The following is a 25503-nucleotide window of genomic DNA, read 5'->3' as shown; positions in this document are numbered from 1 at the left end:
TATTCTAAATTTGTTGTCATCATTTTGACGATGGTCACAGCATCCTCAGCAGAAGTAGGTTCCACCTTAAGAAATCACTTCCATATAAAATAATTATCTATAAAAATGATTAATATTATTTATTCATCCACATTATTATTCATTCATTTGTTCATCCATAAAAAACAATTTCTCACCTATTAAAGTTTTATGAGATTACAGCAATTAAATTGCATCTTCAAGCACTGCTTCCAATTCCAGTTTTCTTGCTATGTCCACCACATTTGTAGTTACTTCCTCTACTAAAGTCTTGAATCCCTCCAAGTCATTCACGAGGATTGGAATCAACTTCTTCCAACAGGAATCAACTTCCTGTTCATGTTGATATTTTGACCTCCTCCCACAAATCACAAATGTACTTAATGACATCTAGAATGGTGAATCCTCTCCAGAATGTTTTCAACTTATTTTGCTTAGATCCATCAGAGGATTCACTGTCTATGGGAGCTATAGCCTTGAATGTATTTCTTAAATAATAAGGCTCAAAAGTCAAAGTTACTGCTTGATCCATGGGATGCAGAATCGATGTTGTCTTAGCAGGCAGGAAAACAGAATTAATCTCTGAGTACATCTCCATTAAAGTTCTTGAATGAGCAGGTGCATTGTTAATGAGCAGCAATATTTTGAAAATAATATTTTTTTTCTAAGAATTGGTTCTTCACAGTGGACTTAAGATATTCAGTAAACCGTGCTGTTAACAGACATGCTGTCATCCAGACTTTGTTGTTCCCTTCATGGAGCACAGGCAGAGTACAATCAGCTTAATTCTTAAAGGTTCTAGAATTTTCTGAATGATATATGAGTACTGGCTTCAACTTAAAGTCCCCAGCTGCATTAGCCACTAACAAGAGAGTCAGCCTGTCCTTTGAAGTTTGAGGTCAAGCATTGACTTCTCCTCTCTAGTTATGAAAGTCTGGGATAGCACTTTCCAATGGAAAGCTGTTTTATCTGCCTAGAAAATCTGTTGTGGAATGTAGCCACCTTCATCAATTATTGTTATTGGGTTTTCTAGACAACTTGCTGCAGCCTCTACATCAGCGCTTACTGCTTTACGTTGCTCTTTTATGTTATGGAGATGGCTTCTTTCCTTAAACTTCATGAACTAGAACTAGAACTTCTGCTAGCTTCAAACCTTTCTTCTGCGACTTCCTCACCTTTCTCAGCCCCTTCATAGGATTGTAGAGTTAGGTTCTTGGTTAGGCTTTGGCTTAAGAGAATATTTTGACTGGTTTTATCTTCTATCCAGACCACTCAAATTTTCTCCATATCAGCACAAATATTGCTTTCTTATCACTCGTGTGTTTACTAGAAAAGAACTTTAATGTCTTTCAAGTACTTTTATTTTGCCTTTACAACTTGGCTGTCTGGCCCAAAATGCCGACCTGTCAGTCCGTCTCAGCTATTGGCATGCTGTCCTCACCAACCTTAATCATTGTTTATTGAAGTACCAAAAATAATTTCTCATCTTTGGTCAGCTAAGGTGGCTTTGAGCAAACAAATTTCAGGACAATAAGAAAAAATTACAACCTGTTTTATTTAGACTGTTAGCATCCACTACTGGATGCCAGCCAGTCCTCCTTCCTCCCTCACCACTAAACTCAGGAAATATGGATGTGAGAATGAGTGACACATAAGGGCCAATGGATATGAGATTAATATTGTATTTATTCACATAGTAAATGGAAAGAAGATTCCCCAAGGACAGGGGATCAGGTTCTGTCTCGAAGAATCGAGGGCAATGGTTGTGTGGATTCAGGTGTTTACTGTGGTTCCGGGTTGGATTCAGGTGTTTACTGTGGTTCCGGGTTGGGGCAGGGATGGATCTGGGGCTTTGGCAGGGGATTGTGTTGTTTGAAATTTCTGCCAGCACCAAAAAATGGAGGGTGTTCATGGGCTTTCTTATTAAGTTGCCCTGACATGGGGAGAAGAGGAAATAGGCTGTGAGACTGCACACATCAAAAATGGAGTCTTTCTCCTATTATACAAACCCAAGAAAAAGAAGTTAAGATATGATTGCTACTTGCTAAGAAAATAAATAAGAAAGAAAGACATGTTTTATTTTCTCCCTAATTAAAAAAACAAAACATGAAAATAATGTTGAAATGTAGCCTTAAATGTACATTGATCAGTTGACAGAAAACACCAATGTTCAGAAAAAAAAAAACAGAATGGAATTTAAAATCTACCATTGGAAGCCATGATTAATACTTTTCGGGAGCGTGAAGGACTTCTTTGATTTGACTGATACACAACAGCCTCATGCTCAGATGCCAACTGCGCCGTAACTGTGATGCTATGATGGGAAAATGGGACATACCAACCTATCCGGATTCAGAACTTATTGAAAAATGTTGTTATTCTCTTTATTTCCTTGTTCATGATCTCTTCTTTTGACTCTCCTTTAGTTATGCTTGGCTTTTTTTGCTCTCATTTTAACCATATCAGACTTTTTTTTTTTTTTTTCCCCCAAGTCTTGGCTCTTAAGTTCCCTCAGATGGAAATATTCTCTCTCCCAGTATCTCCATGACATCTCAGTCCCTCACTGTTTTTCAGGTCTCTGCTATCTAAAAGAAACAACCTAAGCAAGTGCTGTGGCTCACGCCTGTAACCCCAACAATTTGGGAGGCCAAGGGAGGAGAATCACTTGAACCCAGAAGTTCGAGATCAGCTTTACTCACACGGTGAAACCCCTACAAAAAAGTTTAAAAAATTACGCGAGTGTAGTGGCACTGCTTGTAGCCCCAGCTACTTGGGAGGCTGAAGTGGGAGGATCCATTGAGCCTGGGTGGTCGAGGCTGAGTGAGCCATAATCGTATCACTGCAGTCCAGTCTGGGCGACAGAGCAAGACCCTGTTTCATAAATAAATAAATAAGTAAATAAGACAATCTAAATACTTGGTCTAAAATAGTCACCACTCTGCAATATACTCTCTTTTTTTTGCCCAGTCTACTGATTTACATTTCTATGTGTCACTTACTACAACTTGTTATATACTATTTGCTTTTGTTTTCTGATCACTCACTAACCTGCTGGAATGTGTGTTTCATAGGGCAGATACTTTGTTTGTTGCATGCACACAGTAGATGCACAGTAAATGTTTATGACTGCCTGACTGAAAAAATTGTTAGTTTACTTAAGTCTACATTCCCTACTCTTCACACCTGCATCCAAGACTGCATATGTCCCCAGGAATAGACCGATTATTTGTATATAATTTTCTGCTTTGTGACCCACACAGTCCTCTAAGTGTGAAACAGTTGGATTTTGTGGTTTGGAGAATGCAATGGTAAATGCAGTGTCACATGCTTACTATATGTAAGATTTCATCTATTTTCTGGCATACTTGTTACAGAATATTTTCCAAGTATTATTGGTTTTTAAGTGAAAATTGCTGATATTTTAAACTGGGATACATAATGATTGAAAACAAAGACAAAAGTTTGAATAGCCTGGTTCAGACTTGGGATCCATTAGTTATTGGCTATGGAGACTTAAGCATATGCTTTAGCCTTTCTAATCTTCATTTGAAAATGGGCATGAAAATGCATATAACACACAGAGCTGTTTGGAGTTAGAATGCATGTAAAGCCCTTAGCACAAAGTCTGGAACATAGTAAGTGTTTCATAAATGTCCACCATTGTATTTTTATTTATTTTTTGAGATGGATTTTTGCTCTTGTCGCCCAGGCTGGAGTGCAGTGGCGCGATCTCAGCTCACTGCAAGCTCCGCCTCCCGGGTTCATGCCATTCTCCTGCCTCAGCCTCTTGAGTAGCTGGGACTACAGGCGACCGCCACCATGCCCGGCTAATGTTTTGTATTTTTAGTAGAGACGGGGTTTCACCGTGTTAGCCAGGCTGGTCTCGATTTCCTGACCTCGTGATCCGCCCGCCTCGGCCTCCCAAAGTGCTGGGATTACAGGCGTGAGCCACTGTGCCCGGCCCCACCATTGTATTTTAATGAAGCTATTTTATTTATGAAGCCAAATGTATTCTACTAAACGTATGCTTAATGAATTATTACACATCCTGAGATCACATTGTTTCTTAGATGAATTTTTATGTAAATCAAGGCATAATCAAAATACATTTTTGTCAAAGCTTATCAAATGTCCCCATAAAATTTATTGACTAATTAATTCAAACTCACTGACATTATAAAATTTCCTTTATATTTATTAAATAAAAACATGGTCTGTATCTGAGCTATTCTGCTCTGTTGATCTTTTTCCACCTGCAACACATTAATTAATGTGCTTTTTTTGTTATTTAAAAAAAGCGTTTTAATATTTTCTAAACCAATTATATTCATATAACTGTGTTTTCAAAATGTCTCTTTCTTCTTAAATGGAACCAGGGATATTTCTATAACAAGTACAAATAATAGATTTTGCTTACAATATTATTAACTATATATTAAAGTATATCACATTGTTTATATTTCTTATTTAACATCATGAATATTCATTTAGTTAAGACTGCTTTTATACATCAGAATTTCAGTTTTATTGTTGCCACACTTATATCTTCTAACAGTTATGCCAAATATATATATATATGTGTGTGTGTGTGTGTGTGTGTGTGTGTGTGTGTATTTATTTATTTTTTGAGACACAGTCTCACTCTGTCGCCCATGCTGGAGTACAGTGGCGCGATCTCGGCCCACTGCAAGCTCCGCCTCCCGGGTTCACGCCATTTTCCTGCCTCACCTCTTGAGTAGCTGAGACCACAGGCGCCCAACACCACGCCCAGTTAATTTTTTGTATTTTTAGTAGAGACGGGGTTTCACCGTGTTAGCCAGGATGGTCTCGATCTCCTGACCTCATGATTCCGCCCGCCTTGGCCTCCCAAAGTGCTGGGATTACAGGCATGAGCCACGGCGCCCGGCCGATTTTTTATTTTTTATCTCTTTATTTATAGCTCTATATTTTTATCTATCTATTTTGGCCATAATATTGTGAATAGATTATTTAATTTTAACTACATACAGGTGATTACATACCTATTATATACCTACAGCATGACACATGTACTAGATTTGGTAACTTTATCTTGTATATTTTAATATATTGAATTCAGTCTTTTAATCTATTTAAAGTTTAATTGATTCATGTGGAAAGAAACAAAACAAGGTCAACATATTAACTAATAATGTGCAGGAAAGATCAACCTGCCTTAGAAAAGTTTTGGGAAATTATTTATATCCAAAATAAACTTTTAGTCAGTGGTTGATTTTAGTGGTGAAGTCAAAATGCAGTACTTATTAAGTAGATGGTCAGATGAGCAGCTGAATCATATTTAAACTTCCAGGATGAATGGTAAACACAAGGCCAAAGTATTATATTTAAATTATTCTAAATAATAACTGTTAAAAAATAAACTGTAATCAAACTAAATCTAGAAAGCTCTTAAACTTCTAAGCAGTTCACTTTAAAGCACAAGACCATTTGATTAAATCATTTACCCATTAAAAATTTTAGATATGGATGAATGCTAATTTTTTTTCAAAATTTAAATGTGATCTATTATTAATATATGTCAGTTTTAGATGCTCTTCTTTTCAAATAACAGCATTTCAGTTAATGACCTCTTCAAAATATGTAATATTCAACCTCAATCATGGTGAATATCTGTTCCCTTTTACTGACAGTTTTCCAGAGTTCAAAATAATTCTTTTCTTTTCCTGTGTATTTTCCAGCGTTATGAGGTGAACCTAATTTCCTACTTACCAGCTTTTGCTCACCATTTTCCAAAACCACTTCCCGAACTTGACTGTTGCCGCTGAAGACCCTTTCAGGATTCACAGTGTCAATCACTAGTGGTTTCAGATGAAAACATTACAAATAGTCTTAAGTATTAGTGACCTTTAGTTATCTTACTTAACACAAATCTTGGTGGTATTTTCAGCTTAATTCCTGGTGTTCCTCAGCAGTGCCACCAGGGTCTAATTTGTTTCCATCCTTATGCTGCATTATCTCGTGCTTGTGCCTCGGGGTATCAAGACAACTTTTGCCACTCCAGGTGTCTCAAGAGCATCCTTAGAAGACCTATTTAGAAGGGGTAGAACCAGCAAGCTCTTATCACCCATTGTATTTTGGATTTCTTTATAATCAGAAAACAAAAGACTTAACAGATTTCTTAAACTAAGCAGACCTTTGTCACATATCCAATGCCCACGATGGAAGTCAGATTTACAGAATCCTGATTGCTGCCTAATTCATAGAAAATTCAAAGTTCAGTTATCAGAGAGGTGAGAAATGCTTATTGAGGAAGCAGTTATAGTGTCTGTCAACTCCTGCCTCTTCGTCTAGTATTTCTGGGCAGAAATTATGCATTTCATGAGAAACAGAGCCCTCAAATGTTTCCAAATTCTTATTAAATTTGACGAAGTTGGTTTGATTTTCTTTTAACTTAGTATAAGTTCCATAAAATGGAGCAAAATACAAAGTAAATTCTAGGAAAAACAAACACAAATAATTGTTTACAGAAAGTGAAACTATCCATACAAAGAGGCGGTGTGGAAAAGCTGCCAGTTCAAACAGTGTAGCTAATATAATCTGATCTTGCCCCTCGAGATACTCAGAAATTCTACTTTTGGTAGACCTATAGAGGAGGCTGTGTAATATCCTCTAAGACAACTGTCATAGATTGGTTTCTTCATAAGCAGGCGTTAGATAAGGTTTCATGTGAAAGTATTTATTAAGAAACATTTTCAGGAAAACCAGTGGGAGAGTAGGAAAGTAAAACCTGAGATGGAAGTCAAGGGAGTGATTTCAAGATGAGCCTCACAGAGGGAAGTTTTAGCCCAAGATCACTGGAGAACTTTGGATGAAAGTCACATATCAGAGTTGTCAAGATCAGTGGAGGAAAACTAGCGTTCTTAGCTCACCACACTTTCCAGGGTTTGATTAAGAAATGAGCTTGGGCCAGACGCGGTGGCTCAAGCCTGTAATCCCAGCACTTTGGGAGGCCGAGAAGTGTGGATCACGAGGTCAGGGGATCGAGACCATCCTGGGTAACCCGGTGAAACCCCGTCTCTACTAAAAAAAAAAAAAAAAAAAAGTACAAAAAACTAGCCGGGCGAGGTGGCAGGCGCTTGTAGTCCCAGCTACTCGGAGGCTGAGGCAGGAGAATGGCATGAACCCGGGAGACGGAGCTTGCAGTGAGCTGAGATCCGGCCACTGAACTCCAGCCTGGGAGCCAGAGGGAAACTCTGTCTCAAAAAAAAAGAAATGAGCTTGTGGGGAAGGGGCACACACATCCCAGTCTGATTGGCTCTGCTCACCCAGGAAAAATGTGATTTAAATACAAGCTTCCAGTAAGAAGATGAAGGTGCCAGCTGTTGAAAGTGAAAACACCAAACAGAAAATGTCAAAGGGATCAAAGCAGATGTGTGAAGGGTACTAATCGATTAGGAGGCCACAATTGGAGGTCATGGGGTTAGAATTACAGTTGACTTTTGTTTTAACTGCACAGGTCCACTTACACACAGATGTTTTTCTGTAACAATTACAAAAGTGTGCCTGCCCCTCCTGCCTCTCCATCTGCCTCCTCCACCTCTTCCACCTCTGCTACCCTCGAGACAGCAAGACCAACCCCTCTTCTTCCTCTTCCTCCTTAGCCCACTCAGCCTGAAGGCAATGAGGATGAGGACCTTTATGATGATCCATTTTCACTTACAGAATAGTAAGTATAATTTTTCTTCCTCATGATTTTCTTAATGACATTTTATTTTCCCTAGCTTATTTTAAGGTAATAATACAATATATAATACATATACAAAATGTGTGCTAATTGACTGTCATATTACTGTTATATAGTTATATAACAATATGTTATGTATACTACAAAGTTATGTAAGTTTTATAACTGTATATAACTTATATAACTGTTATCAGTTGTATAACTTATGCTTCCAGTCAACAGTAGATTATTCATTGTTAAGTTTGTGGAGAGTCAAGAGTTATACATAGATTTTCAACTGTGCAGAAGTCAGCACCCCTAACATAGCATTGTTTAAAGTCACTTGCACTTGATTTTATAATCATTCCATACTATACAATCATTTTACCTTGTATGCATGTCTAATATCATTAATTTGCTTAATGTGTCATATACCACCCTTTAGAGTGGTATTATTTATATTTATACCTGATTTATACCTGGTTTATTTATTTTTATGTCTGATTCTGCTGTCAGCCTATAAGATGTCTTCGAGTTCAAGGATCATGTCTTAATCACTTGGAATCTCAGTTCTAGGACAATGTACAATCCATAATAAATCTCAGAAAATACTTGTTGAAAGAAGGCATGATTATGAATAAATAAATTAATAAGCCAATGACTGAAAGCATAACTGTACAAAATTTATCTGAGATAAGTCAAGATATACCTTTACACCAGTGTTGCCACAACTAGTCTCAAATATGATGATTTTATGACTTACTCAAATAACATTAGTGTCTACTTCATACAAAAATACTCTTTTGGGTGCAACTATTTCAAATCTATTGGCACAAAAAAATTAACATTGACATAAAATTTATTTTTTGCTTATTGTGCTTCATAGTAAATTTTCCCATTTTATTTGTATACCTTATTAAGCGACCTCCTCACCTTATTGAGTTTTCTTATGTCTGCAAAGTTTTTTATACATTTTAGATAGCTTAATATTAATTATGCCACATATAGCACAAGCTAAAAACATTTCTTCAAATTATTAATCAAAGTTGCAATAAAAGTTTAATCAGAAGACTTCAAGTGAGATATAAAGGCAGAAATGTTTAATAAAAAGTTTAATCAGAAGATTTCAGGTGAGACATAAAGGCAGAAATGTAAGAACACAACTCTTTCTTCTCTATTCAATTATCCCCTCTTGGAATAAGTAAAAGGAATGAATAACTTTGGCTTCTCTCAGGCAGTCAGAGGTATTGAATAAAATCATTAGGCAGTAGTTTAAAAGAACTGCTATTTTAAAAACATTAGATATTCAGAAAGTCTTCCAATTTTGTTTGATTTTTCTTTTAGTAGCAAAAAATTGTTAGTAATTAAGAAGAGTGTTTTAGTTGAACTCAAGCTTTATAGATCTTACAGAAAGGGAACATAGTCATAATTATTTTATACAGCTATTATACCTCCAAGACCAAAAGCTGACAAATATGGCCTTCATTAGTCATCACTTGTGAGCAATTCTGCCTAATACAAGTTAAAAATTTTGCATAAAGTTTTGCAAGTAAGTTTCATAATTACCAAGAAAATCTATTTTTGGGGTGGTGCAAATTGTTTAATATTAAGGAATCTGCTAATGAGATTCGTTACAGGTATTATAAAAGAAAATAATGAAATCATTTTAATAGATTAAAATATATTTTATAAAACTCAATAACAATTTTTAAGTAAAAACATTTCTGACATAAATTTTCAAAATATTGTCATCAGTAAGATAAAATTGATGAAAGAATTTATTAAAGAAATAGGAAAATTCCTGTTAAAGTAAAAACAATCCCAGGGGTCCTAGTGTCACTACTGTTATTTAATTGTGTTCAGACAGTGCTAGCCAATAAATTCACAAAGACAACAATCTAACAGGCAGTAGCAAGAATATCATCAATCCTAAAATATATGATTTTCTATCTACAGAGCCCCGGAGAATGAATTCGAGAAATATTTTAATGATTACAGATTACAAAGAAGTAGTGAGTAAAAATCAAACATTCCAATCAAAAATCTTCTTTTTAGATTAAGAGCTACATAGATAATAGATTAGAAAAAAAATTTATTCATCATATGAATAAAAATGTAAGTTACCTTGAATAAACTTAAGGAGTGTGTGAAAAAAATACACATACACACAATTTTCTATGCACACACACACATTCCCATAATTATTTGGAAACTTTAAAAAAAGATTTGAATAAATGGCAAATGGTAACATGTTAATACATGTATTGGAAGACTCAGTGTTGTGAAGATGTAAATTATACTCAAATTTCTACATGTTTAATACTAGTCTAAGAAACATTTAGTTACAGGCTTTCATGAAGAAAAAATCATATACATGTTATCCTAAAATTAATCTGCCAGCCTGAATGTGTGAGATGAGCCATTAAGTAGTTTGCAAATGAAAGGGAAAAAATGAGGGTAGAGTTACTAATCTAGTTAAAAGTCATGTTTGAAATAATTAACTAAAAATATTGTGGTGATATGAAAATGTATTAGTCTGTTCTCATGCTGCTAATAACGACGTAGCTGAGACCAGATAATTTATAAAGGAAAGAGGTTTAATTGTCTCACAGTTCCACATGGCTGGGGAGACTTCACAATCATGACAGAAGGGAAAAGAGGAGCAAAGTCATGTCTTAATATGGCAGCAGGCAAGAGAGCATGTGCAGGGGAACTCCCTTTTATAAAACCATCAGATATCATGAGTGTTATTCATTGTCAGGAGAATAGCACAGGATAGACCCGCCACCAGGATTCAATTACCTCCCACTGGATCGCTCCCACAACATAAGGGAATTATGGGAGCTACAATACAAGATGAGATTTGAGTGGGGACACAGCCACACCAATAATTCCACCCCTGGCCCCTCCCAAATATCATGTCTTCACATTTCAAAACCAACCATGCCTTCTCAACAGTCCCCCAAAGTCTTAACTCATTTCAGCATTAACTCAAAGTCCACAGTCCAAAGTCTCATCTGAGACAAGGCAAGTCCCTTCTGCCTATGAGCCTGTTAGTTACTTCCCAGATACAACAGGGATACAGTCATTGGATAAATATACCAGTTCCAAATGGAAGAAATTGGACAAAATGAAGGAGCTAGAGGTCCTATGCAAGTCTAAAATCCAATACGACTGTCATTAAACCTTAAAGTTCCAAAATGATCTCCTGTTATTCCATATCTCATATCCAGGTCATGCTGATGGAAGAGGTGGGCTTCCACACCCGTGGGCAGCTCCTCTACTATGACTTTGCTGGGTACAGTCCCCCTCTTGGCTACCTTCACAGGCTGGCATTGTGTGTCTGCTGCTTTTCCTGGTGCAGAGCACAAGCTGTCAGTGGATCTATTATTCTGGGATCTGGAACATGGTGGCCCTCTTCTCACAGCTCCACTAGGCAGTGCCCAAGTGAGGACTCTGTGTGGGTACTCTAACCCCACATCCCTGCAGCAAACTTCTGCCTGGACATCCAGGCATTTCCATACATCTTCTGAAATCTAGGTGAAGTTTCCCAAACCTCAGTTATTGACTCCTAGCACCTGCAGGCTTGTGGAAGCTGCCAAGGCTTTGGGCTTGCACCCTCTGAAGCCAAGGCCCAAACTATGCCTTGGCCCCTTTTAGCCACAGCTAGAGCAGCTGGGTGGCAGGGCACCAAGCCCCCAGGTTGCATGGAGCAGGGGTGTCCTGGTCCCAGCCCAGAAAACCATTTTTTCCTTCTAGGCCTCCAGTCCTTTGATGAGAGAGGCTGCTGCAAAGATCTCTGACATGCCCTGCAGACATTTTTCCCCATTTTCTTGGCCACTAACATTTACCTCCTCATTACTTATACAAATTTCTGCAGCAGGCTTGAATTTCTCCTCAGAAAATGAGTTTTTCTTGTCTATCACATCATCAGCTTGCAAATTTTCTAAACATTTATGCTCTACTTCCCTTTTAAACATAAGTTTCAATTACAAACCATATATTTGTGAATACATAAAACTGAATGCTTTTAACAGCACCTGAATCACCTGTTGAACACTTTGCTTCTTAGAAATTTCTTCCACCAGATGCCCTAAATCATCTCTCAAGTTCAAAAATCCACAAATCTCTAGGGCAGGGGCAAAATACCACCAGTCTCTGCTAAAACATAGCAAGAGTCCCCCTTATTTCAGTTCCCAACAAGTCACTTGCAAAGAAAAAAGTATTGACCATCCTATCTATTATTAAATACAGGGTTTCCTGTTATTTTGTCTCAGCTTTGCTTTTTACCCTTCATAGCACTGACTACAGATTGCAATGACTTTACCTGTCTGTTTTCCCTTCTCATTTCTTTCTATGACTGCTTTTTTCTTTGTTTTCATTCTTTCACGCCTCTGTCACAGTTTCCACAAACCAGACAATGCATTCTTTTTATTCACTGTGTTTGGAACGAATGGGTTCAGTGTCTAGTATATAGTAGGAAATTAATCCTCATTTTTTGAACGAATGGTGGATGAAAGATTAATAGGATGAATATGTGAAGAAAGTAAAAATGGAAGGCCATGAAAAGACTGGATGAAAGAGAATGAAGGAGATGCATTGGGTCTGAGACAAGTCTAGTTATGAGAAAAAAATTCAATACGAAATGCTCATTACTGAAAGGATAAAAAAACACACCTTTTTTCCCCAAGGAAACTAATTAATTTAATGTAGAAATTTGGCAGCTTAAAGAACTTATCAAATTGAAAAGAAAATCACGCAACAGTGTCTACTTCAAATAACCTGGATAAGTGGCAGCAAAAGATTATGGTAGTAATTTCTGGATTAAAAAAGCTGTAATGTAATTCATTGGTTCATCCTTGTTGGTCACTATTTCCTCTGAAAATCTAATATCTTAAAAACAATAGCCAAAGCTAAAGCCAAGGATCTTCCAAAATACAAACTTTCTATATTTTGTGTTAAATACAATTACGTTATATTGATTTTTACATGTACAAACTTTGTTGAATTTTAAAATTGATTCTTGTAATTTATATTTTTAATATAAGTGATAATATTTTCTGTGAATAATAATTCTTTGAGTCTCTAAACCACACATTAAAGATTTTATTCATTTTTTCGTGCTGGCTAGAACCTACACTACAATTTCCATAAAAGGAAGCATCTTTGTCTTTCCATTTTAAAGAAAGTAAATTCATTACCTCACCCCATATTTGATGAAATATTTCTTTACATTTCTAATTTGCAATATGATTCCTCAGAGTGGCGACATAAATTATTGTTGGCTATAATTGAAAAGCTTGTGGATTTATTCTTTCATGTGTTTTTCTCTTTTTTAAATTAATGTGTTGAATTTGCTAAGATGCAAATTTACCTTAAATTTCTGAAATAACCCCAACTTCACCTTCATGCTTAGTCTATTTGCTTGTTTTTTAGTAACTTTTTAAATGAACTTCTAAGTAAAATATTATTAAAATGTCAGCATGAAGTACAAATTCATGTAACACATTATTTAGAGAACCCTTCCTGGATACTTGCAACCACATGGGAAGAACTGCTCATCAATGAACGTTTGATGAAATAAAAAGGAATCCTGTGCAATTTTTATAAAGAATAGAACCATAACAAAGCTAGATTCAGGGAGATTACTTTGAATAAAGACGCTGGAGGTTGTCTTAGCATCCCATCACTTCACAGTCAGTAGTTTCCTTAAAGGCATTGGATCTTGTAAATGCTTAATAATTTCTCAATCTTACAAAATGAAAATGTGAAGTAACCTAATAATAGGCAAGAAATGGTAAAAGAGTTAATTATGCAACTTATAAATAAGAAAATGGAAGCCACTGTGAAAATCCTATTCATTATACTTTTGTATGTATTTTTAAAAAGTATGTTAGAACTAATTTTTTTAAAAAGAGTGTAATGCTTTGAATATGAGCATCAAAGACATGATTACATTTGCTTGGAAATTAACATAAAATTTACATTTTATATGTTTGGAAAGAAAGAAAAAATTATGAGCTTGTAAATACTAGTATTTGTATAATTTTATAAAATAATCTTTCTAAACATTTAATACTTTTTACTATTAAACTGAATTTATTTTTAACAAAAATTAGTTAACATGTTTAGCTTTGAAAATATATTCATTATTTGCAGCATTCTTATTTTTAAATATTCCTATCTTTCTTTAAAATCTGTGTCACTTCAGTTGCCTTAATTTAAATTAAAATATGTGCTTGTAAATTTTCCAAATATTATATAACCAACTTCTAACCCCTTGGGTTTTTATTGTTCTCCTCCCTACCCCAGTGGTCTTATGTTATTTTCTTCAGGATGAATGCATTGCTGGAAAGGCTTTCCTTTAATTACTGACCTTGAACTGTGGAATCCATTAGAGAATGAGAGAAAAGCTTATGTGTCTGAAATGTTGCACAGCTGTCATTTTCTTCAAGATAAATTAATGAGCATTGCTGTTTAGACACCTGGGTTATAGTTCCTGCTCTGTAACCAACTAGCTGAGTGACATTGATCTAAGCCCACATGGGACAGCAGTGCCTCATCTCTAACATAGCAGTGCCTCATCTCTAACATTAAAGATTTGTACTAAATTATCTCTGAGATCCTTAAATTTTTAATGGTTTTAATTATCAGCTTCATTCATTTTTTAGCTTCCCCTCTTTTGTCTGCCTTGTGACTGTTGACACCTGCATTTCTGTTTAAATAGCATACAGAATAATAAATCAAAATCAAATTTGTAACTTTTGCTGATCAGGGAGCTATGGTAAATAACACTGAATGTGAGCAATATTTAAATTAATGGGTAATAGCCAGCCTTTGTATTATCTGTGGTTACAATGCATCGAAGCTAAGTCTTGCTTGTAATGCCAGATCTTAACTGTAAAATTATTTACTATATTAGATACATATTAGCTCAGTTTATAAATTAACTTCTGGCCAGAAAGACTAAAGTAGCTCATACAAGGACTTAGATGTTTTTCTGTTTGTAATTTAGGTATTTAAGAAAAATATAACATTTGTCTCACCTCTCAAATAGGTTTAAGTTTTATGCCTTAAATATTCATGTAAACACAACATAAGTAGTGATTGTACAATTTCTTCTTTTCTCCCTTGGTTAGACAAAAAGCTATAATGGTAGGGACTATATATGAGGAATCCGTTTCTTCAATGTCTACAGAAATATCTAGCCCAAACTAGGAACTTAAGAAATATTTATTGAATAGATAGATAAAAATCCACTTCATTAATAACTCAATAATACTGTCTTAATCTTATTTCAAATATCTTTAGCGAAAATATATGTGAATGCCAAATTTATCATTTTATAGTTTGTCATATTTGTGTAAATAATGGCTTTTTACTTATAAAAACTACTAATAATGAGTAAACAAAAAATTGTGTTAATTAAATATTTATAAATGATATTGATAAAAATTAACAAAATTTTATATAGCCCTTACTAGATACCAGGTACTGTGTGTATATAAGCTCCTATAATCTTTCCATAAATTCTATAAGGGTAGGTATCATTGTTATCCCCATTTTATATATGATGAAAATGAAGCACAGAACAGTTAAGTCACTTACCCAACATTACAGGTCTGTTAAGTGGCAGAGCCAGAATTTCAACTGAGGCCATTGGAATCTGAACTCCAGGCATTATGTTGCCTCTCATTAAAGTTAAATGATATGTAAGTAAATAAGAAAATAAGATGTCCAGTGATTTCATTAATTACATTTTTTTTTAGTATTACCAACTGGCAGGCACCAATGACATGAGTGAGTCTCTGAGAATACATAAGTGGAAAAACATATTCTCTATTCTTGGGAGCCTAATAGACCAGGCAAAAAACAGTCATTGCACATATTACAATGTGTGATTTGCTGTAATAGAGGTGTGTGCAAACTCAAATGAGAACAAAAGGCCCAAGGCCTTTAAAAGTTGCTTACAAGGTGACAGTAAAGGTTTCACAGTGTCATTGATACTGGGACAGATTCTTGAAGAGAGACTAGGGAATTGCTGGGTGGAAGAAAAACATTCCAGAGAGAGCAAACCAACTACATGCAGGCAAAAAACAGCAGCAAAGCTAGAGATAATGGTGGAAGGAAGCCAGGATATTTAATGTCTCTCTGTTCCCTTGACTACCTGTCATAGAATTGTAAGTACTGGAATGATATCAGATTTGTAACGTAATAAGATAAAACTCAATGAGGGTGAACTGGAAAGAACATAAAAGTAATGAACAACTGTTGTAAGATAAAACAAATAGTTAAGAAAATAAGTCATGAATGGCTGAGTTGGGTTGGCTTTAGTAAAGAAAGATAGAAAAAATAAGTTTAAGAAATACCAGAAATAAAGTTAATTAAACTTAATGACCAATGTGATTTTGGGGACAGGGGTTAACAAATAGAAAGGATAGTCAAGATGACTCAATTGTATTATCTGAATAATTTGTAGAGTCATTAAGCCAGGATAAGAAACACTGAAGGTGGGAGAAGGTATTTAAAGAAAACAAACTAAATACTTTAAATTTGAAAATGTTACCAGCGGGATGTCATTAGATATAACTCTTTCCTAAAAGAGATCTTAGCTGGAGAAATAGTTTTAGAAGAAAACCATTTAAAAAGTTAGGAAGAGAACAAAAAGAGCTAATCGAAGACAAGCAAATGAAGGAATTGGCTCAGTGTAACAAACCTTTTGTTCTCAGCATATTTACATTATTGAAAATTATTGAGAACTCAAAACATTTTTTGCATGTATGGTCAACATAGATCACTATTTACCATATTAGAAATTAAAACAGAATTTTTTATGTTTATTAATAATTTTAAAATTAGTAAATCCATTATTTTTAACATAACATTTGAAAATAACTATATTATTTAAACAAAAAATAAGAATGCCATTGTGATATTATACAATTTGCATCTCTCTTCAGTATCTGCTTTAATAGATGATGGCTAGACTTTTATGTATCTGCATTCGATTTTGTATTAGTCTATTCTCATGCTGATGATAAAGACATACCCAGGACTGGGAAGAAAATAGGCTTAATGAACTCACAGTTCCATGTGGCTGAGAAGGCCACCATCAAGGCAGAAGGTGAAAAGTACTCCTTATATGGTGGCAGCAAGGGAGAATGAGAAAGAAGTGAAAGTGGAAACCGTTATAAAACCATCAGATCCCATGAGACTTACTCACTACCAAGAGAATAGTATGGGGGAAACTGACCCCATGATTTAATTATCTCCCACCAGGTCTCTCCCAAAACAGGTGGAAATTATGGGGAGTACAATTCAAGATAAGATTCGGGTGGGGAAACAGAGCCAAACCATATCAAGTTTATTGCAATATGTTAGTTTGTTTGAAGTATATAAAGAAAACCCAGTCTTACACTAACTGAAAAAGAGAGGAGGATTTTATAGCCTTTTTGGATTATTATGGATTTTTTTGAAATGACAAAAAACCTTGAGGATGGTAACTTCTTAAAGTTTACCTGAAATGTGTAATATAAAACCACATCAATTAATTTTTTATTACTTAAATTAAATTAAAATTAGTTGGTATAGCTGTAGTTCAAATATTTACTTATGCATGATTCTGTACCATCATACATTGGCCATTTTGAAAATATTGGTTTACTGAGATATACCAATCTTATAATGTTGACACATTTTGTTACACAACATCAAAATGTCTTATCAGAGAAGCCTTTTAACCATTGAGAAATTTCAAGCTCACAGTGGTGTGTACGTGTTTTCAGAAATCCTAATTTCCACTGGAAAACTTGAATGTTATCCTTGGCAATAAAAACTATCAGCTGTTTTTCTTGAAGTGACAAGCTCATGTCATTAAGTTTTGAGAAAACATCTGCTCTGAAAATACCCATGTATGAATAATTGTAGCTTGTTTGTCATTTGTTATCTCAGGGAAAATGATATGCCATGAAGAAAACAGCTAATTCAGTTCATAGCTCATACAATTGTATGATGGACATATGTCAGTCATTTGATTTCTGACATCTTTTTATGGTGACGAAATCCCCCAGTTACATAAGATTCATTGGGGAGGAAAAAAAACTGCCTCTCCATAGAGTAACTGGAAATGGTAGACATTTTCTTTCCCACACACTGAATCTCCTTTCAGCTAGATCAGAGACATTTAATTTATACTTTTCTAATCAACTGACCTGTTCCAGATTTTGACTGTGCAGCTAGTGACAGAAAAATTAGGGAGCTTGCTCAGGGACAGCGAACACACTGCTGGTAGTGAAACTTCAAAGTAGTGTTCCTGGCACAGATATTAAAGGACTTGAGTGCTGATATAGATAAATTTGCAAAAAGAAAACTAAAAAAGGAATCTCTGGCATTAAAGTTGCTGATATATAATTTATAGCTTCTAATACCTGGCTATAGCAATTACGTTTTCATCAATGAATTCTGCTCATAGTTTTGGGAAATATTTCTGGAAGCTTAGTATTTGAGCCTGACATCTAGTTTCCCTAGCAATTCTGTGAGCTACTGAGTGTCCTTCAACAGTGTCCATGTCTGTTATCTGTAATCAAAATTCTGGGGAATAAAATATCTCATATTGTTGTGAACTTAGATGAGCTATTCATAGAGCTTGGAAAAATTCCTAATTTATAAATATAAATAAGTACACATTGGATAATTAAACTCAAAGATGAGCATCTGTTCCTTTGCTTCCCTGTATTCTTTCCAATTATATCACCCTGCTTATATCAAAGCAAATAGTGAAGTAGGTGTAGATTAATGAATGCTTATTTTGTTTGTATTCAGTGGCTATAATAGAGATTATTTCAAATAGCAGGCATCCATATGGTACTGCATTAGGACTTTAAAACTTAAACTATCTGGAACAGTGGTAAGACTAAAGGTAAAATATTACATAAAAAATTGCTAAAATAGTTGATGATTCAAAAGCAAGATGTATTAGTTCCTTCTTGTTCACTAATAAAGACATAATCAAGACTAGGTAATTTATAAAGAAAAGAGGTTTAACTGACTCACACTTCTGCAGGGGTGGGGAGGCCTCAGGAAACCTACAATCATGACAGAAGGGAAAGCAAACATGTCCTTCTTCATATGACAGCAGGAAGGAGAAGAATGAGTGATGTGGGGAAAAGTCCCTTATAAAACAATCAGATATTGTGAAACCTCAGTCATCATCACAAGAAGAGCATGGAGGTAACTGTCTCCATGACTAAATTACCTCCCACTGGTGCCTCCCATGACACATGGGGATTATGGGAACTACAATTCAAGATGAGATTTGGGTAGGGACAAACTATATCACAAGAAAATAATTAGTTCATTGGCATGAAAGATAAGTGCTTTCTCTTTTTTTGATAATGGTTATAAGTAGAAGTTCATCCATTGATACTACAAAAGCAAAAAATATAGAAGGTATGTTAGAAGGAGAAAGAAGGGGAAAAATGGAAACATGAAAATAATGATGAAGGAGGGAAGAAATGAAAGAGCCCCCCAAACGCAGCAATACCTGCTTCTCTGGTTTTAGTCCACCAGTCTACATTTGAATTCTCCCTGCATGCCAACCCTTTGCCAATGAGTGTGTCTAGTTTCCTATATATAGGTGGTCCTTAAATTTTATGCCTTTAGCCTTCAGGCAACCTAAACACAAGGATACACATTGACACTCACATTGTTTTTAACATGCCTTATTGAAACTATTTTGACCAATCTTCTGTTGACCTGCTCCCACAGCCAACTGTTTCATATAAAAGTTCTGCCATGTTAGAATAGCCGGATTTTTGTAATGCCACATTTTGGTATTTCATCACAGATAATTCCTTGCTAGTTTCCCTGTAGCCTGTAGTTTTTTCCAAAGTTCCTGAAAAGCACCCAAAGGGAATAGGGAGAAAAGGTGGCAGAGATTACAACTATATCTTCATTCTCCACATAATGTTTGCCTGGAAGAATGTTTTCTTCCAGAAAAATAAAGAATTTTTAATCAAAAATTTTAAAATTATTTTAGGAAAGGAGAAATAAAACAAAAATGCTGAGAGATAATATGAAAATGACTCACAAACTGATATCAACTGAGAAAATTTGTCAAACATTAAACATGCCAAAAAGAAAAAAAGGGGGGGATTTTATCCTCTGAGATGGTAAATAAATTTAAATTAGTTGACAGGTTTCAATTGCTGAGGAAATGTATCAAACTAAATGAGTTCAAATAACTGGAAATATTTTGACAATATTTGGGTGTAAAATTAAGGTGTGATTAGAATCTCAATGGCATTTTTATTTCTTTGAGAACAAAAATTGTTTTTCTGACATGTAAGTCTTACTGGACTTTGAAATTAGTTCATGTTTTTAGAAATGAACCATGTAAGAAAATAGAACACGTGCTGTGTTGCTTTCTCTGTCTTTTGTGTACACCACTTTCTACACAGCATGGTCTCCTTTTCTGAGATACTGGAGCTGTGAAGAAGGACATGTAAATTTTTATGTTCCATTTAGAACCCTTTTTTTTTTTAGACAGTCTTGCTCTGTTGCCCAGGCTGGAGTGCAGTGGCATCACCATAGCTTACTGCATCTTGACCTCCTGGACTCAAGTGATCCTCCCACTTCAGTCTCCTGAGTAGCTGGGACTGCAGGTGTCTGCCACACCTGTCTAATTTTGTTTTTATTTTTATTTTTTTGTACAGACGATGTTTCCCTATGTTCAAAGCCCAGACTGGTTTTGAACTTCTGGGCTTAAGCAATTCTCCCACCTTTGCCTCTCAAAGTACTGGAATTATAGGCAGAGAGCCCCCATCATCTGGCCCTCATTTAGAATGTAACAAATACTTAGTTCATAGATGTTATTCAATACATGTTTTAAAACTGAAATAAATTGTAACATAACATACCTTACATAGTAAATAATTTAATAATCAAATTGTCCCCAAAGAGGCATTAAACCAAATACTTGAATGGGTTAGATCATGGCAGGTAGGACCTATGGTGGTTGGTACAGAAGCTAGGATTAAAGTGTACATTTTGGAAGCAAGGTGCTTGGGGACTACATAATATGATTTCAGAGAGGACTGAGTACAAATGCTCCTGGTTATCTTATAAACTTTAAACTATTTAAGTGAAATTTCCAAGCCTCAATTTCTCTCAATGAAAAATGGAAATAATGAGAGTATCTACAACAGAGATTGGAAATTCTTTCTCTCAAGTCAACTTATTTCAAATTTAGATATTTGTGTTCCTAAATTATTTCCATAATTTAATAAATATTTCTTAATGACTTAAATACATTAGTAACAATTTAAATGTAATACATAAATCTGAAAACAAAATGGCAGAGGATGATATCAAAAAGTACAAGTCTTCTTTCCTTTCCTGTGCACAGACCCAGCCCTGATCCCAATCTTCAGGGGGTTTCCATTTTAAACATTTCTGTCATATTCTTTTCCAGTATTTCCCTTCCAAACTATAGATACAATGCTTATGTCTCTAGTCATGATTTATCAGCTTCAACAATATCTGTTGCCTCCATCTATGAAATATGAGGATTCCCTTTCACATAAACTGACTTTTGCCATATCCTTCACTCTCTGCTAGTTATGTTTTTATATTTAGTTTCTCTCTTGCTTAAATTTGTTGATCTACTTGATGTGTTTAATCTTCTGTTCCTTCTACTCATCATTAGACTTTGTGTCATGATTTGCCCTTATTTTAGATGAATTACATCTGTGCCACCTCCCCTTTCTCATTTTTCCAACTTGTATCTTCCATAGAACTGTTATGTTTCTATTGTCAAGCTTAAAAACATTCTGTTCGACAACTATTATCTTTTGTGGTCGTTGATTTACTGAATTAATTTATAAGCTAAGCATGGAAGATAGACAAATGTTAGGTACTTTTCACTATATAGGACTTTTCATTTTAAAATGTTTTTGTGTCTCATTAGATAATGAGCTTCAGAGATCAGAAATAATTCACATTTATTTTAATTACTATCCCTATTATTTGGCACAGTGGCTAGTTTTTACAAAGCACTGAGACTAAATACTAGGATGGTAGTCAGTATCCATGTGGTCATGCATTACAATGCAAGGTCCTAACATGTGATGCTTTAGGACTTTAACCCTGGATGCACTAGCAAAAACAAACCTAGGACTACAGTTAACAATAGTGTGTTATATATTTAAATTTGCTTAGAGGGTAAATATTAATTGTACTCTCCACTTTCCACTCTCCACCCACCCAACCAACCACACACACACAGACACATGTAACTATTTGAGGTTGTGGATATGTTAACTGCTTTGATTGTGCTGATCATTTCACCGTCTGCATGAATATCCAAATGTCAAATGATGCACTTTAAATATATACAATTTTTGGTAAATTATACCCCAGTAAAGCTGAAAAAAGAATACACAGAAAACAAAAACATAACAAAACAAAAAACAGAAAACTAGTCTTTAGGGAGCTGGGTTATTTAGCAGTATAATAAGTCAGAGACATGTTAACTGATCATAAGGCAGCATTGAGTCCCTGGTATTGATGTAGTGCCTGGTATTGGTTCAAAAAGGAGGAATTTGTTTCCAAGGCAAGGTAGCATGAGACGCCAGGTCAAACTGAATTTCTCAATGTGATTTTATCACAGGACTGTTTTTTTTTTTTTTTTCTTGGAACAGTAAAAATATTCCAAATTAAAAGAGTGATAATACATAAGGTTCAGACATTTGATGATGAAATCTAAGAAATGAGTGTTAAGATAAAAGGTCATATGAAAAGCACATTGAAATGTTACCAGTGTTCGCCTCTAGGTGGTAAGAGTATTTCTTCTTTATAAATGTATTTTTCCAGTCATAAGAGGAAGCAATAAATGATTGGAAGGGAAGGGAGTGGGAAGGAGCACGGCAGCACAGACACCTCCACGATGTCTGTTCCAGCCCCAGCACAGGAATGCTGGCAGGCAGAGCCAAGGCAAGCCTTTCCTTTGGGAGTCAGTGAATTCCCTCAACATTCGTTAGCGTCAAAGATATGAGTCAAATTCTTAGGATCCCAATGAACCACTCTGGAAAACAAAACCTGTTTGTCTATGTAATGTAAAAATATCTTTTATATTCACTGTCGGAAGCTTTCTCCTTTTAGAGCTTCTCAACCTTCCTATGACAACGGGAGATACTAGCTCATATACAGCATTTTTTTTTTAAATGAAAGAATGCTGTGAATTTCTATTGCCAGGATATGCAAATAACACACACACACACACACACACACACACACACACCACTCAGTGGTAGAGAGGAGAGTGGACAGCTTGGAGGATCAGAACAGCTTGTATGGGGGTGGCCTTATATTTCAAGTCAAGGCTGCTCAAGTGGTGAAGATCACAAATGGAGAAAACAGATTGGGAAGTGTAAGATCAAGGGGGAAGAATTTTTCACAAAGGGAATAAAATCAACTACCCAGCTTACAGTTTCCAGCTTGGAAAGAACATTAAAGATGAACTGTTCCAATATTTTCATTTAAAAAATTAGAATAAAAGATTAGATTAAATGACCCATTCAAGATCTCACGGAAGAGAAAAGGAGAAAGCTCAGATCTAGCACTGAGGGTCTTTTCTCTGTCAAGTCATTACATCCTACCAAGTTTAAATATAAAGCAAACACTAGCTCTGTTGGAAAGTGATATGTATTCAGTTTAGTGGGTGGGGTTAGGAGGGAGAAGGATTTTTCCATTTAGCAGTAAAAGACCCAATGTTTAAATGCCCAGATTATTGCCAGAAATGATGCAATTTGAAACAATTATGACATCTGTTTTTATTTGTGCTTTGTCCTAATGCCAACCAAGCATGATGTACTGTTGCTTTCTTATAAAGTAAGCATTTTAATATCAAGTATATGTTGTCTTAGAGGCATCATAGAGATTTTGGAACAGAACTTAGGAATCTTCTGGGTGAGCAAAGATAAAATCACTCTCAGTGGCATAGCTACTCTAGTGCTCTGCCTTACCAGCCACTGTGGCTTCCGGTTGATACCTCACTGGGAATTGCTCACTGTTGCAAGGAATTACCTCTCAGGCCTGGCTGATATGGGGATATGAAGGCCCAACCATAAGATCTTGAAAGACCACCCAGCTCCATAAGTTGCTCCAGGATCAACTGAGACTTAATTTGCCACTGCATTGCAAACCAGTTTCTTTCCTTGCCCATTTTGATTTTCCCTATTTCCTGACACGTATATCTCTTGAGAGCACTGCCCAATAAAGTCTCTGAATTCAACAACCTTCTCAGCGTCTGTTTCCTGTGAAGCCCTTCTAAGGCAATAGATACTAGAAATGTTTCTGAGCAGCGGACCATAAATCTGGATTTGGTTGCTGGAACAGCCACTACTCAACCAGCAATGAGTAAACCATCTCTAATAATAGATGGACTCTAAATGTTGCTCCGATGCAATTGCTAAGTAGTTAAAACTTTCACCAGTAGAGATGGGATGCTGGTGGAGTGAGGGGAATACATTAGCTGGTATGAAATTTCTGGCCCTGGAGAGCTGGGAGGAAAAAGAATATGAAATAAGGTAGGTGTTGCTGCGTGTCTTTGATTCCTTGACAAGAGATGTGATAGGCAGGATTTTATCTCCAGTTCTAAGAACCCATGAATATGAAGGGATATCACCCCCTGGTTAAGTTGCTATATGGCACAGCTGTCCCTATCATAGGGTGATTATCTGGATGGTCCTGACCTAATCAGGTGAGCCCTTAAAAGCAGCTGATGACAGAAAAAGAAGTCAGGGAGATTTAAAATTTGGGAAGAACTTGCTATTCCCTTGCTGGATTTGAAGGTAGAGAGGGCCATGTGAGAAGCAACGCAGATGGCCTTATGAAGCTAAAATATGCCAGTAAGGAAAGAAGGACCCCAGTCCTACCATAGCACAGAGCTGAATTTGAATGAGCTTGGAAGAGATTTATTCCCCTGGAGCCTCCAGGTAAGAGCCAAGTTGACACAGCAATTCTAGCATTGTGAGACCCTATGCAGAGAATAGTTGAGCCCACCCAGTTGAGCTCACCCAGACGTCTGACCTGCAGAGCTGTGATAAATAGATATGGTTTCAAGATGCTAAATTTGTGATAGTTTGTTACAGCAGTGATAAAACACTAATAGATAACGATAGGCTTGGGGGTTTAATCAGTTTAGGCTAATGTTTCAGCTTTTTCTATAGTTTTGATAATCAGTAATTCAGACACACAAACTCACAGAATGTTTTGTGTCTATTACTCACACACTATTTTTTTCTGATGAAATTATCGAAATTATTTTTAAAGAAAATCTCCATGCATTTTAAATCTTCTGTTGCTCTTCTTCCCTGTACACTTTTTCCAGCTAGAGCAGACCAATAAAGATACTATAAATTGGACCTAGATCAAATCCTCTCGTCTTGAATCAATATTTTAGATGTTTAGATCAACCCCCTTTCGTCCATCTCTCTCTTTTTCTTTCTGGAATGTGCTATGTGCTTCTTGGTAGTTATGACAATGCAAAATTGGAACCTTGCTTCCTAGAGATACCGGATGTATGTTCAACTGCTTCCATAAACTTGACGCAACTGAGCTCATTCCTACAATAATACAATTCCACTTTTAAATTATTATTCAGGCAAATGGTGAGCATCAGGAATGTATTCTAATGAGAGTTATCCAAGGTCTGTTTGGAGCAGCTAGCTCCTTAAGTGTTCCAGAGACAGATGTCTGAAGATCATTTCCAAACCCTGTAACAT

The sequence above is a fragment of the Colobus angolensis genome, unplaced genomic scaffold, assembly GCF_000951035.1.
Source record: "Colobus angolensis palliatus isolate OR3802 unplaced genomic scaffold, Cang.pa_1.0 Scaffold266, whole genome shotgun sequence".
NCBI lineage: Eukaryota > Metazoa > Chordata > Mammalia > Primates > Cercopithecidae > Colobus > Colobus angolensis.
This window is presented reverse-complemented; position numbering follows the sequence as displayed.